This window comes from Macrotis lagotis, chromosome 1 (genome assembly GCF_037893015.1).
Source record: "Macrotis lagotis isolate mMagLag1 chromosome 1, bilby.v1.9.chrom.fasta, whole genome shotgun sequence".
NCBI lineage: Eukaryota > Metazoa > Chordata > Mammalia > Peramelemorphia > Peramelidae > Macrotis > Macrotis lagotis.
In genome coordinates, this window is record NC_133658.1 from 50,621,721 (window position 1) to 50,637,763 (window position 16,043).

At 41.8% G+C, this 16,043-nt stretch overlaps 1 pseudogene; it reads left to right on the plus strand.

Moving 5' to 3' along the window:
- The first annotated feature begins 14,888 nt into the window (after nt 1–14,888).
- Nucleotides 14,889–15,586, plus strand: LOC141506481 (small ribosomal subunit protein uS9m pseudogene; annotated as a pseudogene).
- Nucleotides 15,587–16,043: the final 457 nt, after the last annotated feature.

The window sequence follows — 16,043 nt, forward strand, 5'->3', positions numbered from 1 at the left end:
GTCAGTTTGTAGATTTTCTCTGGGGAAGGGGCTTGGTGAGTAGAGTGACTGCTCAGTAACCATTTGCTACCAAGAAGACAGTTTCTTGCTCTACCAGAATGAGGTGAATTTCAACAGTAGAAAAATAGCCCAAGGGGAGCCAAGGGGATGAGGGTCTGAACTGCTGGACATCAAGACTCCTGCCTAGTCTCATTGGAGATCATCCCATTCCTTTCTGAACCTTCACCCTAGTCACTAGCCCAGGCCTTAGCTATCTAAGTACACTAGTCCTTTGCCTTTCCCGAATTTGGCCCCTAAATCACAGAATGACAGAACTAGAAGAGACCTTGGTGATTATCTTATTGGATCCCTTTACAAATAAGGAAACTGAGGCACCAAGAAAGGACATTATTTGCCCAAGTTTATACAGCAAGTTACTGGGATTTGTCCAACTCTTCTGAAACTAGCCCTTTGTTCTTTCCACCTTGATGCTTCCAAGGGTCTGTGAGCACATAAGAATGAGAACATTCGTCATCTCCAGTTTCTTTCTTGTGGTATTCTACTGATAATTTAAAAATTCTGTACTAAGACAAACTGCAAAGTATCTATTGGTATTTCACTCTAATGGGCCAAGCAAATCTCCATGAAATAAAATCAAGTTTTAAATTTCGGGAGGGTTGGGCCTCTACTTCCACTATAATAGTCCAATCACAAGTAGAAAAAAATATGACTAATCTGGACTCTAGAGAAGAGGTGGAGACATGTCCTTGCCTCATTTCACTGGAAAGGTGAAGGACTAGTGTGAAATATTGCCTGTGTTGTCACCAGTCAAACAACAAGGATCTATCATGTTCTTCCTATGTTTTAGGAACTATTCTGAGTTTTAACAGCTATTCCTGTTACTAAGGAAGACTCACAAGCAAAAGTAATGGTGATGGAAATCAAAAGGCATTCATAAAACTTCAAAAAGAAGCAAAGAGGAGGTCCCCTGGAAAGTCACTGGACAGGTGGCCCCTAGGGTTGAATTGGATTCAATCATCTCTTCCATTCTTGAGGGTGGTCTAAGCAAGCTCCCTTGGCAAGGGCCGATGGGTTGGGCCCAGAGTCCTACCATCTGAATCACTACCCAGTCCTTCCTACACTAATGCTTGGTCTGATGATCTAACCGCTGTTTGCCCTTTGTGTGACTGCCAAGTTTCTGGAGCTGCAGCAGTCCTCGAGGGTCACCAAGAGACATGGAAACCACCACTGAGAACAATGGCTTTTGTTCCCATTTCCCTCTCATCCCACAACCAACAAGGCACTCCTTTTCTTGAGCAGTCAGGCAGGAAGGTAAATTTGGCGTGTAGCATTTGTATGGAGGGGAAATGAAAAGGGAGGAGACTGACAATCCATATTCTTGAAGAACAGTCTAAAGAGGGAATATGACCAAAATATTTAGCTTAATACATAATCAGAAATCTGCATTAGAAACAAGCTTCAACAAGAAAAGTCAGATCAAGCCCAGGGTGGTGGCATACACCTCAATCCTTACCACTGGAACAAGTGGGTTTTTTGAGTGCTGGAATTCTGAGTTGCAATATGCTGAACAGATCGGGGTCCACAATAAGATATACATTAATAGTCTGGGAAACAGTGGGGGTGGGCTCCAGGCTGCCTAAGGAGGGTAGGGTGACAGGATTGAGCAAGTTGAAGCAACTCTGCCAATCAGACCATTGAATAAATAACTTCTGCACTTTGAGCCCAGGCAAGATAGGGACGCCTGTGGCCTCAGACAGTGTGTGACTTTGGGCAAGTCAATTAACTCTATTGCCTTAAATAAATAAAATAAAATTTAAAAAGATAGGGAGATTGGGGCCACTAGGTGGTGGGGGCAGCTAGGTGGTGCAGTGGATAGAGCACTGGCCCTGGAGTCAGGAGGACCTGAGTTCAAATGTGACCTCAGACACTTAACACTTACCTAGCTGTGTGGCCTGGGGCAAGCCACTTAACTTCATTTGCCTTGCAAGAACCTAAAAAAAAAAAAAAAAAAGATAGGGAGGTCCTGTCTTAAAAATAAAATAAAATAAATTCATAAATATTTATTGATTGCCTGCCATGTACCAGGTACTTGGGTGGGGGAGGGAGTGTTGAAGGAATGATAATAATGATAATAGTTCATTCTCTGAGGTTCACAAAGTTCTTTCCTTATAATAATCCTTTGAAGTAAGAAATCTAAATATTATTATCCTCATATCTTAGATCAGGAAACTGAGGTCCAATGAGTCAAGTTAAGTCAAATCCAATCCCAAGAATCATTTCAAACTCAACATATTAAATTTATTAAATGTACCTACTATGTGCTAGCTATGGCATAGCGCAGCTCAGGCAAACCAAACCAGTCCCTACCCCCAAGAAGCTCATGGCTAATGGGGGAGATGATTTGTAAACAGCTATAGAGAAAGGAGATTCATGCAGTCTAGATTGGAGATAATCTTGGAGGGAATGCCAAGAGGTATAAGACAGCCTGTCCCCAGTCACACAGCTCTGCACAGAAGTAGAATTCTGACGTGGTTATCGAGATTAGCTTCCTACTCAGGTCTGATAGCCTTATCTTTTCAACCTTTATTCTCATATGCTTTCTCCCTCTCACTGAGCTTCGGCAGTCAGTCTTACCACCTCGCTGTTCAAAGCCAGTAGACTCTTCAGTCCTTATTCTTCTATAGCATTTTGGTAGTTAATCAACTCCATATCTCCATCACATTCTGTTTTCCAAAGTATTCCTGGGTTTTTTTGACTCTGCTGTTATGGTGCTTCCCCACTTGTCCAACCATTCCTTCTTAGTCACCTTTGCTGAATTGTCACCTGTTAACTTTGTGTCCAAAATGTTTGTACCAGACCCTCTTCTTTTCTATCTCTACATACTTGCTCTGTGATCCCATCAACTCCCTTGGGCTTCATTGTCATCTCTCTGCAGAAGATTCCTAGATCTTTTTATATTCAGCCTTGGTTGCTCTCCTGAAATCCAATCCCAAGAATCATTTCAACTCAACATATTAAAAATGGAACTCATTGCCTTCCCTCCTGAATCTGTCACTTTTCTACTTCCTATTTTTATTGAGATGACAGGCATCCAAGTTCACAGCCTTGAAGTTATCCTTAACTTTTCCTTCTCAATTTTATATTCAATCAGTTCCTAAGTTTTGTACATCCTGCCTCTCCAATGTCTCATAGCCTGCTATTTGATAGGCACTTCACTAGACCCTGGAGATTTAAGTGTAAAGAATGAAACCATCCCCAATCAACAAGCTTATCCAACTGCTACCTTAATGCAAGCCCTAATCACTTCTTGTCTGGACTATATTGCATCAGCCTCCTTATTGGAATCATGGCATCTGGTCTCTCCCTTCTCCACTCCTCCTCCACATGACTGGCAAAATAATCTTCCTAAAATATCAATCGTGTCATTGAATAACATTGAATGAAGCTGAACATTGCACATCACTTCCTTTCATGCACATTACCCCCCTCCATGCATTCTATGTTCCAGGGAAGCTGGTCTATCAGCTGTTCTCTCAATTCATCACTCCCAACTCTCCCCCCCCACAAGTTCCTGCCCACAACTGAAAAAAAAAACTCTTGTGAAAACTATGTGTTATCAAGTAAAACAAATCCTTGCATTGACCATGTCCCAAAAGTCGGTCTCATTCTGCCCCTTCAGTTCATCCTCTCTCTATCAGGAGGCAGGTACCACGTTTCATCATGTAGTCTTTTAGAATCATGGTCAGAGGGGTGGCTAGGTGGTGCAGTGGACAGAGCACCGGCCTTGGAGTCAGGAGTACCTGGGTTCAAATCTGGTCTCTGGCACTTAATAATTACCTAGCCATGTGGCCTTGGGCAAGCCACTTAACCCCACTGCCTTGAAAAATCTAAAAAAAAAAAAAAGAAGAATCATGGTCAGAGAGAATCCAACAAATGAGATTATCAATGACTTTATTTTTGTTGTTGTTTTTGGAAGGCAATGGGGTTAAACGACTTGCCCAAGGTCACACAGCTAGATAATTAAGTGTCTGAGGCCGAATTTGAACTCTGGTCCTCCTGACTCCAGGGCCGGTGCCCTATCCACTGCACCACCTAGCTGCCCCCATCCATGACTTTAGAGAAGGCAATTTCAGTTGACTGACAAGATCAGATTGCAAAAGAGTGGAAATGTGAGAAGAAAAATCAGACATAACAAATGGCTTGAGAAGCAAATTAAAGGAGAGAAAGTGGGAGCAATAAAATGAGATATATTAGAGAGATAAAGGACAACGACTTGAGATGGTGGAGTCTAGTGAGGACCTTTAAAGGATAGGAAAACAGGAGCAAATGTTATCAGCACTAGGGAGATGATTTTTCAGGAAAGGGGAGGAAGGGATGGGATCTAAGAGCACATGTAGGTGTGTCAGTCTTGTGGATAAGGGCTACCACTTCATCAGAGCCTGGATTAAGGGAGGAGAAATGGGGGGAGAGGATTGTGAGATAAAGAGAAAGGCAGATGAAGAAGCTCAAGGCAATTTTCTCCATAAGGTAAGAGGCCATGTGTTCATTTCTAATGACTGGAATGAGGGGGTGGTGTGACAAGAAGAAAAGAGAAGGTATGAGACAGCTGCTGTAGAGGATAATCGAGGAGGAGTAGAATGTTGGCCTTGCTGCAATGGATAGTTAAGATTTTTTTTTTACATGTGCAATGGATCTGGTCACCATGGTAACAACTCATCCATCTCTATTCTTGAACATTTCAGTAGGACAGGAAAATATTGCAAAGTACCATTGTGACCTTGGCAAAATCCCAAGGTCACAATTCTTGAGTGGTGATTTTTTTTGTGAGATTCAGATGAGCTAACATGTGAAACAAAAACATTATACTAAAGTGAGGTTACTATGATCAGATCTCCTATTCCCCTTTTAGTCCTATGTGCCTGCAAAATTATGCTTATTTTGTGTTCATTTATATATGTATTTTTTCCCAAATGTAAACTTCTTGAGGGTTGATTCATGTTTCTGTGTATTCCAGCATACTATGTGTCTGATAAATGTTTGTTGTATCACATTTCCTTTTCTGGTGCCCTTTCCAGCAGAAGATTCAGGATACTCCCCCTGCCCTGCCCCCAGCACCCTCCAGGCAAGGATCAGAAGCAACTTGGAATTTGTACAAATTTTATTAATAGGGAATCTAGGGCATCCAAGACATGAGGAGTTAGGTTGGGGATATTATGTACTCCAGCCTTGGAAGCTACATTGGAAATGGCCCAGCCAAGGATGAGACTAGGAAAATTAAGTATTCTAGGAAGTGGGGAATGAATGAGAAATAGAAGAGAGGAGGATGGTGAGATGGAGGTGGGGAACACATAGGAGAAGATAATGAGGAACAGATAAGGACTTCCAGGGCTGATGGTGTGGGAGAATCTGTTTCTCATCTTTTCAGCCATTCTTATTCTGTGTCTCTGATCTCTGATCCCTAGGAATAGGAGTCAGGGAGAGGAGATGATACTCAGATGGCTACAGATGCTACTTCTTGAGAAATACTCTGGTACTATATGAGTCTGGACTGAGTTGGGGGGGGCAAGCTCCAGGCTTCACATCCTTCTTGTCCTCCTATCCAGCCCCACTCTCCCACTAAGAGCTTGGGGTCACCATAAGTCCAAACCAAAATGCCTGGTGCACTTCCAAGTTAGCTTCTTCTGTTGTGCATCCTTTGTTGCAAAGAGCAAAACCTGGTTGTTGGTGGAGTTGTGACCTGATCCAATTTGGAACTATATGCAAAAGGTTATAAAACTCTGTATTCCCTTTTGATTCGACAATACCACTACTAGGACTGTATCCCAAAGAGATCATATAAAAGGGAAAAGGATCCACATGTACAAACATATTGATAGCAGCTCTTTATGTGGTGGCAAAGAATTGGAAATTGAGGGAATGTCCATTAATTGGGACATAGTTGAACAAGTTGTGGTATATGAATGTGATGGAGCACTATTGTTCTATGAGAAATGATGAGCAAGCAAATTTCAGAAAATTCAGATTTACATGAATTGATGCTGAGTCAAGTGAGCAGAACCCGGAGAGCACAGCACATAGTAATAGCAACATTATATGATAAACTACTATGATAGACTTAACTCTTCTCAAAAATAATTCTAAGAGACTTGTGATGGAAAATGCCATTCACAAGCAGAGAAAGAACAATGGAATCTGAATGCAAATCAAAGCATAAAATTTTCATTTTTTAAAAAATTCGTTTTTTATTTTTTTTTTTCTTGTGGCTTTCTCCCTTTTGTTTTGATTCTTCTTTCACAGCATAACCAATATATGCCTGTATAACCTCTCTCAGTTTGCTTGCTGTCTTGGGGAAGGAGGAGGGAAGAGTGAGAAGGAGAAAATGAATGCTGAAAATTATCTCTACATGTATTGGAAAATAAAACAAAACAAAACAAAATACTATTAGTTTTTTTTTTAAAGAGCAAAGCCCGGGGTCCCTGAACCTTCTTCCCATATAACCTAGTGCAATGGGCCTCAGAAATGTTGACACTGATGTGTCAGCTCCTGCCCTTTCCCTGGTATATCAAGGTTTTGTGCCTCTGTGCAGGTCACTTAGCTTGTTGCCTCCCTCCTCATTCCCCGGAGAAAGGGCAGGTCTCACCTTGGGCTCCAACTGGAAAGGTTTAGGGGAGTAAGAGGAAGTGATACAGAAAAGAGGAGATTCAATATAGGGTTGATTCATGCTAAGGGAGTTTTAAGAAGCATCCTTAACTTGAAAACGGAGATCCATGGAGAGGAGGAATGGCTAAGTGTTAGTAGTGGCCACGCTTCCTGGGAGAACCCAGGGATCACAGTTTATCATCTGAGCTCAAGACGAGGAGGTCAGCAGGAGAATTTACACACAACACAATGTTGGTGACAGCGAGTTTATCCACCAAGGAGGCCACAGGCTGGTCCACCTCCAGGTAGCTCACATAGCCAGGTCTCAGAGTTTCAGGGAGTGTGACTCCCTTATTGATCTTTACCTGGAAGGTAGAGAGGCAGAGAAAGAAATCAGCAACCTCTCCCCCTCCTCATATAGAATCCAGTTCAATGGAGGTTGGGGGGGGTCCCATTTAAGGCTCCACTCAACTCCTCTAAGAAGCCTCTTCCCATGCAACACTTCTCTGTCTCCATATTCTAATCTGCTTTCCCACAAACATCTCACACCCCTTCAGTAGAATGAGAAATCTACTCATTTTAAATTTAAATTTCATTTAATTTAAATTCCTATCATAGGCCTGAAATTTTGCATTTGTATCCTTGGTATATCATGGGAAAGAACTGTCACCTACCAACAATTGTTGGAACCACAGTTCAGGTCTCCCCACCTTGATTCTTGCCCTTCCAAGCAACTGAGATGGGACCATCAAGGCTTTACCCCAAGTTAGGAAATGTAGAAGGCACAGGCAGTAATATCATCAATACTTCCTGCAGTCTCAGAGTGAATTCACACCACACATACACACCCACACACCACACTCACACTCCCACACACACCACACACAAACACGCACATCACACACATACACATACACACACATGCTGTACTTGCATATACTCCCACACACATGCCACACACACACACACACACACACACACACACACACACACACACACCACACTCTGCAAATTTCCCCAGGCACAAAAGATATTTATTACAGCTCTGTAGCTTCATCTTAATTTTTAAAACCCTATTCCCTGATCCTTCCATCAGTTAGAAGCCGTTTCCTCCTCAGACTTTACATAACAGTTTCCAGCCGTCCTGTGCACTTGTCAGATATCATTTTGAATCACGGCTGGCGGGCCTCATTCTGCTTCTAGACCAGAAATTCCATGAAGTCCTAGCTAAAATCTTCACATCTCCATCAACCTTGAAGGACTCCCTCTTTCCATCAGTGCAACTATTGGGGACAATTCTGAGCTGTCTGCAATGGAGAATACCATCTGTATCCAGGGAAAGAATTGTGGAGTTTGAACAAAGACCAAGGACTATTCCCTTTAATTTAGAAAAAAAAACCCAGATATTTTATTGTCTGATCTTGCTATCTGTCACTTTTACTTTATGTTTCTTCCTTAAGGATAGGATTTCTCTCTCATCACACTCAATTTGGATCAATGTATACCATGGAAACAGTGTAAAGACTGGCAAATTGCCTTCTGTGGGGGGGTGGAGGGAGGGAAGTAAGATCAGGGGGGAAAATGGTAAAACTCAAATAAAATCTTTAAAAATCTTCATATCTGGGGGCGGCTAGGTGGCTCAGTGGATAAAGCACCGGCCCTGGAGTCAGGAGGACCTGGGTTCAAATCTGATCTCAGACACTTAATAACAACCTAGCTGTGTGGCCTTGGGCAAGCCACTTAACCCCATTTGCCTTGAAAAAACCTAAAAAAAAAAAAACTTCATATCTCTCCCAGAGCTAAGCACAGGGTGATGTCTTTCAGCGCCAGCGCCTCACCTGTGATAAAGGTGTATGAGCCTCCAGGATTCTTCCAGATTCTTCCAGACCAGAGGAACGAAGGTTTTCCAGGTAGTAGAAGTACTCAGGAGTAAGGTCTCTAGGACCTAGGCAGGTGGGATCTTTGCCTTATCCACACTTCTCATTGCCTTTCCTCATCCCATCCCCACCCCCACAACTTTTTTTTGCAAGGTGAGGTGGGGTTAAATGACTTGCCCAAGGTCACAAAACTAGGTAATTGTCTGAATTCAGATTTAAACTCAGGTCTTCCTGACTCCAGGGCCAGTGCACTATGCACTGCACCACCCAGCTGCTCCATTCTTCTGCCACTTTTCTCTTACCTTCCTCCACCCTCACCCCTCAGCCCTTCCATACTCACTGTAACTCCGGTAGACTCTGGGTATGGGGTGTTCCTCTTTGCCATCAACTGAAGCCCAAAGAAGGTATCACATCAGTGACCTTCCTGCCTCACCCCCAGCAGGGACACCTTTACTGCTTCCAGTCCTTTCTGGGTGCCAACAAAGGGAAAGGAGGTGTGGGGGGGAAGGTAAGAGACTGAAGCTCCCCCTTTTACTTTGTTTTATCTTTGAGAAAGCTACATTGATTCTCTGAAGATTGTCACGCTCCTCTAGGAATGAGTGTCAGCGGACACGAAGGGATATTCTTCATTTGTCATTCATGGACCACCTGGTAAATAGAGAGATCTTGACCCAACATTGCCCTTTGGAGCTCGCTGAAATCGGGGAGCCCCAAGAATAGCCTCTTGGTGTGGCACAATGTTTCCACTCTTGAATCAGAGGACCTGGTGAATGGGTCAGTAGTTTAACCTCTCTGGACCTCAGTGTCCTCATCTGAAAATGAACTTAGCAAAAACCATTCTGGACCTGTTTTTAGGGGCCTGGGCATGGTGACAAGATCTTTTTCCTAGATGTTCACTGAAAGCCCTCTCAATTCTTATATTCAGGCCTGTGATAGGAATTTAAATCTGGATCTGCTTTGAAAAAGCTTCTGGATAAACAGCTCTGTGATTCAGTTTCCTCATCTGTAAAATGAGGGAGTTGAATCAGATCACAGATGTAGAGCTGGAAAGGGATATTATTAAGTCATTAAGGCACATTTACTGTGTACAGGAGAATGTACCTTCCTGCTTCTATGCCCTGACTTTTGCTGTTCATAATGTTTCTAATGTCTCCAACTTCCCATCCTTCAAATACTAAATGGAACTTAGCTAAAATGGGACCATCAGGTCTTTGCCCCAAAGGTAGACAATGAGGAGGGCATATGCAATACTCCCTATTGTCTCAGAGTGAGTTCACAATACACACACACACACACACACACACACACACACACACAAACACACATTCAGTGATTTCCCATGGCCACAGTGGTGTCAGATATGGAAGATGAATTCAGGTTTTCTGATGCCATGTCTAACACTCTGTCTACTTCTCTGCCTCTGGGGTAAGAGTTCTTTGCTCTCATCTGTGAACTTTAAAAAATTTTTTTAAATAATATTTTTTCAACAATTAAATGTTAAAACAATTTTTTAAAAGAATTTTGAGTTCCAATTTCTATTCCTCCAACAGTATGGCAGGAAAAAATTTAATAACCATATTTTAATTAATTCATTTATTCTTCCAACTACATGAAAAGATAGTTTTCAACGTTCATTTTCTGTAAGATTTTTAATTCCATATTTTTCTCCTTTCCTCCCCTCACCTCTCCCCTTGACAGTGAGTTATCTGATATAGGTTATACATGTAGAGTTCTTTTAACCATTAATAACTGTATTTTATTAGAATTTGTTTCCTTTATAATACTATGTATTTTTCTTACACATTTAAAAACATTATTTTGAGGAGGTCTGCTTGAAGGGTCCAGGAGACTAAAAGGATTAAGGGACTTGTTTTAGAATATTGCTCACCTAGGACTGTGGGGGCTGGGTTTAAATCAGGGAGTTCAGGGACCAGTTCTTGCCTTTCTTTTCACTCCAGCCTTCAGCTTTGGTTCCTGCCCTCTCCTCCCCATCCATCTCCACCCAGAACACATTGAGGGTTATATTTGTCTCTTGGTACAGCCCAACCCAAGGCCCAACACCACTGCCTTGGATACTCTCAGAACCCCTGCTTCATCCTAGACCTGAGGCATTGACTCACCAGCATCTCCTCCCAAGGGGAAACAGGAGATTGTGGGCTTTTGCCGGTAAGAAGTTCCAAAGCTTCTCCTGGCATTTGGCATTCTGAGAAATGACAGCAACCTGAAACCCTATAGAGGTGGAGGAAACTCAGGACCAAGGCTTGGAGATTCACAAGTTTACAGAATGGAACACCTCCTGGCCAAGGTTCTGGGCAGGAGACACTGCCCAACTGGTGGTCATGTATACCCAACTTGAGTCCATTAGGAAGCAAATGAATCCCAGAAATACAGAACAAGAAAGAACCCCATAAACCACCTAATCCAACTAACAGGATAAAGTAGAAAGAGTTAGAGGAGAACAAGATTCAAATCTCAGCTCTGCTACTTCCTTTAATTTTAGACAAGGCTTCCCCCCTCCTTGGGCCTTGATTTCCTCATCTCTAAAATGAGAGACTTGGATTACATCAGAGACACTTCACCTTTTTTTTTTTTTGTTTTGTTTCATGGACCCCTTTGACAGGCTGAAGAAACACATGGAATTCTCAGAAGAATTAGTATTTTAAAAATTCATAATTGCTAAATTGTTGAATTGCATTTAAATATTGCTGAAAATGAAGATTAATTTTTTTTTCTCATCCAAGTTCATGGATTCCCTGAAATATATTCATGGATCCCAGGTTAAGACTCCTTGGATTACATACTCTCTATTGGTACTTTCTAAATTTAAATCCTAAAACCACTTTACTTTTTTTGGAGTAAGTAACTGATTTCCAGGAGGTTTACAGTCTGTCCAAGGATTACTCAGCTATGGGGTGGGGAAGATGGGGAATAAGAGGAAGTAGCTTCCTGAATCCTAGGTCTAGTCTGGATGGGCACCTTCAAGCTGGGCTACTAACTACAACCTTCATGTTCTCCCACTCGGCTCCTGGCCATCTTTTCATCCCAGCTTTGCATCTCGTTTCCCCTCCAAGTCCAGTCCAAAAAGGAAGGACTCAAGAAAAAAGTAGCATTTGACCAGAATCATTGTCCAGGAGCCTTTAAAAAAAAATCCTGGGGCTAGGTTAGAATGAGAAATCTGGATTTAGCTCCTTCCCAGGTGACTATGAGAGCATCCTTCCAGGATCATGAGGAGTGAGTACTGAAGTGAAACTGAACACTGCAGAGCTTGCATCCCCCAGGCAGGGCTCCAACAGCTTGAAAGTGTCAGCAAGCACATTGGATTTGGTTCTTGTCCTTTGTTGTTGAAGATTTATAGTCCACCAAAGGACTGGGGTTCAGAACTCAACTTGGCTACTTCCTAACCATGTGACTTCTTTGGGTCTCAGTTTCCTCTTTTGTAAACTGGGAAGTTGGACTAAAATTTATTTCAGTTCTAAATCCTATGATCTAGGCTTCCTCAATCTGAGATTTCCTCAGCTGACTTCTCCAATACCCCCACCCTTTAAGTTTCCGGTTTGCAGCTTTCTGCACCATCAGTGAGCTCCCACCCAACTGAGGGCCTACCCAAAACACTCTCCCTGAAGTTCTTCACCCTTCTCCAGGAGTGACTTCCCAATCCCAGAGCCCATGGTCCCAACTTTTCTCAGCACCAAGACCAGGAGCTCAGAAGAGGACTTGCTGACCAAGAGGATGGTTTACAGACACAGCAAAAGCTTGATGGTGAGGAAAGATTAAGTAGAGAAGCTTCCTTGGACATCCCACTCTCAGAGTCCTCTACCACCCTGGGCACTTGGTAGGCATTGACTCCATCCCCTGGACTGCCAAATATTGAAAGCTAATTTACTATGTCTATTGTATAGTCCAGGACATGGAACTGGAACGGAGTTTAGAAATTATAGGTTCTAACTCCCTCATTTTACTGAAAGGAAAAAAAAATTGCCTGGAGTTCCTATTCATGCCTGAACAACCCAATGTAATAGATAGTATTTATGTTATGCTTTAAAAGATCTGCAAATTGTAATTTCTTTTGATTTTCACAACCTATAAGATTTTTAAAAAATTATCTCCATTTTACAAATGAAGAAACTGAGGCTTAAAGAAACAGAATTTGAACTTGCTGGTTTCAGGTCTTTTGTTTTGCAGAACAACCAAGCTGTCTCATCCAATTTTTTCACCAAGTGTTCATCCATAACATAATAACCGTCATTCAGTCGTGTCTGACTCTTTGTAAACCTATGTTTTCTTGGCAAAGATATGGAAATAATTTGTCACTTCCTTCTCCAGTTCATTTTACAGATGAGGAAACTGCTGTGACTTACTCAATGCCATACAGCTAGGCAATGTCTGAAGTCAGGTTTGAATGTAGGAAGAAGAATCTTTCTCATGCCAGACCTTTCACTCTGAGCCACCTAGTTGCTAATAATAATAATGTTAATAATAATGTTAGACATTATAAAGGGATCATTATTGTGAAATACTGTGCTAAGTAGTCTACAACTATATCATTTGATCCTCACAACAACAACCCTGGGGGGGATAGGTGCTATTATCATCTCTGTTTTATATTTGAGGAAATTGAGGCAGAAAGAGGTCAAGTGACTTGCCTGGGGCCACCCAGGCAGAATTTGAACTCAGGTCTTGCTGATTTAGGGTAACTAGGTGGCAAAGGAAATGGAATTTGAGACCTGAGACCTGAGTTTGTACTGGGCCAGTCACTTAACCCAGTTTGATTCAGTTTCCTCATCTGTTAAATGATTGGAGAAGGAAATGGCAAACCACTACTGTATCTTGGTCATGCAAACTCCAAATAGGATCTTGAAGAGTCAGATAGGACTAAAAAACAACTAAATTTTAATATCTTTTTTAAAAATTTATTTTTATTAAAGATATTATTTGAGTTTTACAATTTTCCCCCCAATCTTACTTCCCTCCCCCCACCCCCACAGAAAGCAATTTGTCGGTCTTTACTTTGTTTCCATGTTGTACCTTGATCCAAATTGGGTGTGATGAGAGAGAAATCATATCCTTAAAGAGAAGAGAAGTCTAAGTGGTAACAAGATCAGACAATAAGATATCTGTTTTTTTCTAAATTAAAGGGAATAGTCCTTGAACTTTGTTCCAACTCCACAGCTCCTTATCTGGATACAGATGGTATTCTCCATTGTGGACAGCCCCAAATTGTTCCCAATTGTTGCACTGATGGAATGAGCAAGTTCTTCAAGGTTAATCATCACCCCCATGTTGCTGTTAGGGTGCACAGTGTTTTTCTGGTTCTGCTTGTCTCACTCAGCATCAGTTCATGCAAATCCCTCCAGGCTTCCCTGAAATCCTGTCTCCCCTGGTTTCTAATAGAACAATAGTGTTCCATGACATACATACACCACAGTTTGCTAAGCCATTTCCCAATGGAAGGACATTTACTTGATTTCCAATTCTTTGCCACCACAAACAGGGCTGCTATGAATATTTTTGTACAAGTGATGTTTTTTTACCCTTTTTCATCATCTCTTCAGGATATAGATCCAGTAGTGGTATTGCTGGGTCAAAGGGTATGCACATTTTTGTTGCCCTTTGGGCGTAGTTCCAAATAGCTCTCCAGAAAGGTTGGATGAGTGTCCCAGATTTCCCACAACCCTTCCAACAATGATCATTATCCTTTCTGGTCATATCGGGCAATCTGAGAGGTGTGAGGTGGTACCTCAAAGAAGCTTTAATTTGCATTTCTCTGATAATGATTTAGAGCAATTTTTCATATGGCTATGGATTGCTTTGACCTCCTCATCTGTAGATTGCCTTTGCATATCCTTTGACCATTTGTCAATTGGGGAATAGCTTTTTTTTTTTTAAAAAAAAACATGACTCAGTTCTCTGTATATTTTAGAAATGAGTCCTTTGTCAGAAACATTAGTTATAAAGATTGTTTCCCAGTTTACATTTCTTTTGATCTTGGCTACAGTGATTTTGTCTGTGCAAAAGCTTTTTAATTTAATGCAATCAAATCATTGAGTTTTTTTTTTAATGATGTTCTCCAACTCTTCCTTAGTCATAAGCTGCTTCCTTTTCCATAGATCTGACAGGTAGACTAGTCCTTGATCTTCTAATTTGCTTATAGTATTGTTTTTTATGTCTAAGTCCTGTAACCATTTGGATCTTATGTTGGTAAAGGGTGTGAGGTGTTGGTCTAATAAATTATAATATCTTAATGGCTTCCTTCTGATCCTTTGCTCTATCCACTGAACCACCTAGTTGCCCTCTCACCTTTGGAAAATAAGAGAACTCATTCCACATTGGGAGAGATCCTTTTCTCTTTTTCTCCCCTCTCCCACAGTAGACATGGCAGCTCCCTGGGTGCCATTCGCCATTAGGGTCACTAAGTCCACTAAGAGTGGACTGGCCCAGAATGGAGTCACCTGGAAAGCAGTGACAACAGAGCAGTGAACAGTCGCTAGGGACTTGGTATTTAAGGTTATTATGTATCACCAGCATAATGCAGAAGAAAAATGTTGTAACCTCAGGAATGTGAAGAATATACAGTAGCTTTTATTAAAAAACAGATTGAAGAATTCTGTATAGGAAAGAGACATTTAGCCAATGTGATGGCAGAGGATCCAGAAACGTTTACCCAAGAGGATATTGATAGAACTATTACCTATCTCTTCCCAAGTGGCTTATTTGAAAAAAGGACCAGGTTAATTATGAAGCATCGTGATGACATTTTCCCAAAGCATAGAGCAATCCAGTGGGGAGAAGATAGCCATCCATTTCACTTTCTATTTTATACTGGCAAGCCATCATATTATTCATTAATGCATGAAGTATATGGAATTATTTTGGGCCTGGAAAAACACTCAGATCACTTGAGAGTCAAAGGTCTATTGCCTCAAAAAAATAAACAAGACCTGATTGGCAGCAGATGGCTGATTAAGGAGGAGCTAGAAGAAATGTTAGTTGAGAGATCCTTCTGCTCATTGGGCCTAAAAATATCTTCCTATAATCTCTGCCCATGGATTGTGGGACATAGCAAAATCTAGCATCAAACCCTGGTTTTAACTCCAAGCACCAGGGCTCTTTTTACATCTCACTGGCTTTCTCTTTTTTCTGTTGTCCTGGAGAAAGTGTGGGAAAACAAGCATCAAGAAAGCAGGGCTTTGGGGGCAGCTAGGTGGCACAATGGATAGAGCACTGGTCCTGGTGCTCAGGAGGACCTGAGTTCAAACTCAGCCTCAGACAGTCACCTAGCTGTGTGATCTTGGGCAGCTCACTTAACCTGCTGTCTTGCAAAAAACAAAGAAAAGGAAAGGAAAGGAAAGAAAGAAAGTAGGAGTTTTCTTGATGGATGCAGCTCCTCTCAGCAGTTCAGAGAGCTAGAACAACCCTAGGAGACCTGTTTTGGACAATGCCATCCCCATCCAGAGGAAGAAAAACCAAACCAAACCAACCCCCCCAAACCCTCCAGAATCTGAATGAACACACTACATTCACTTTTTA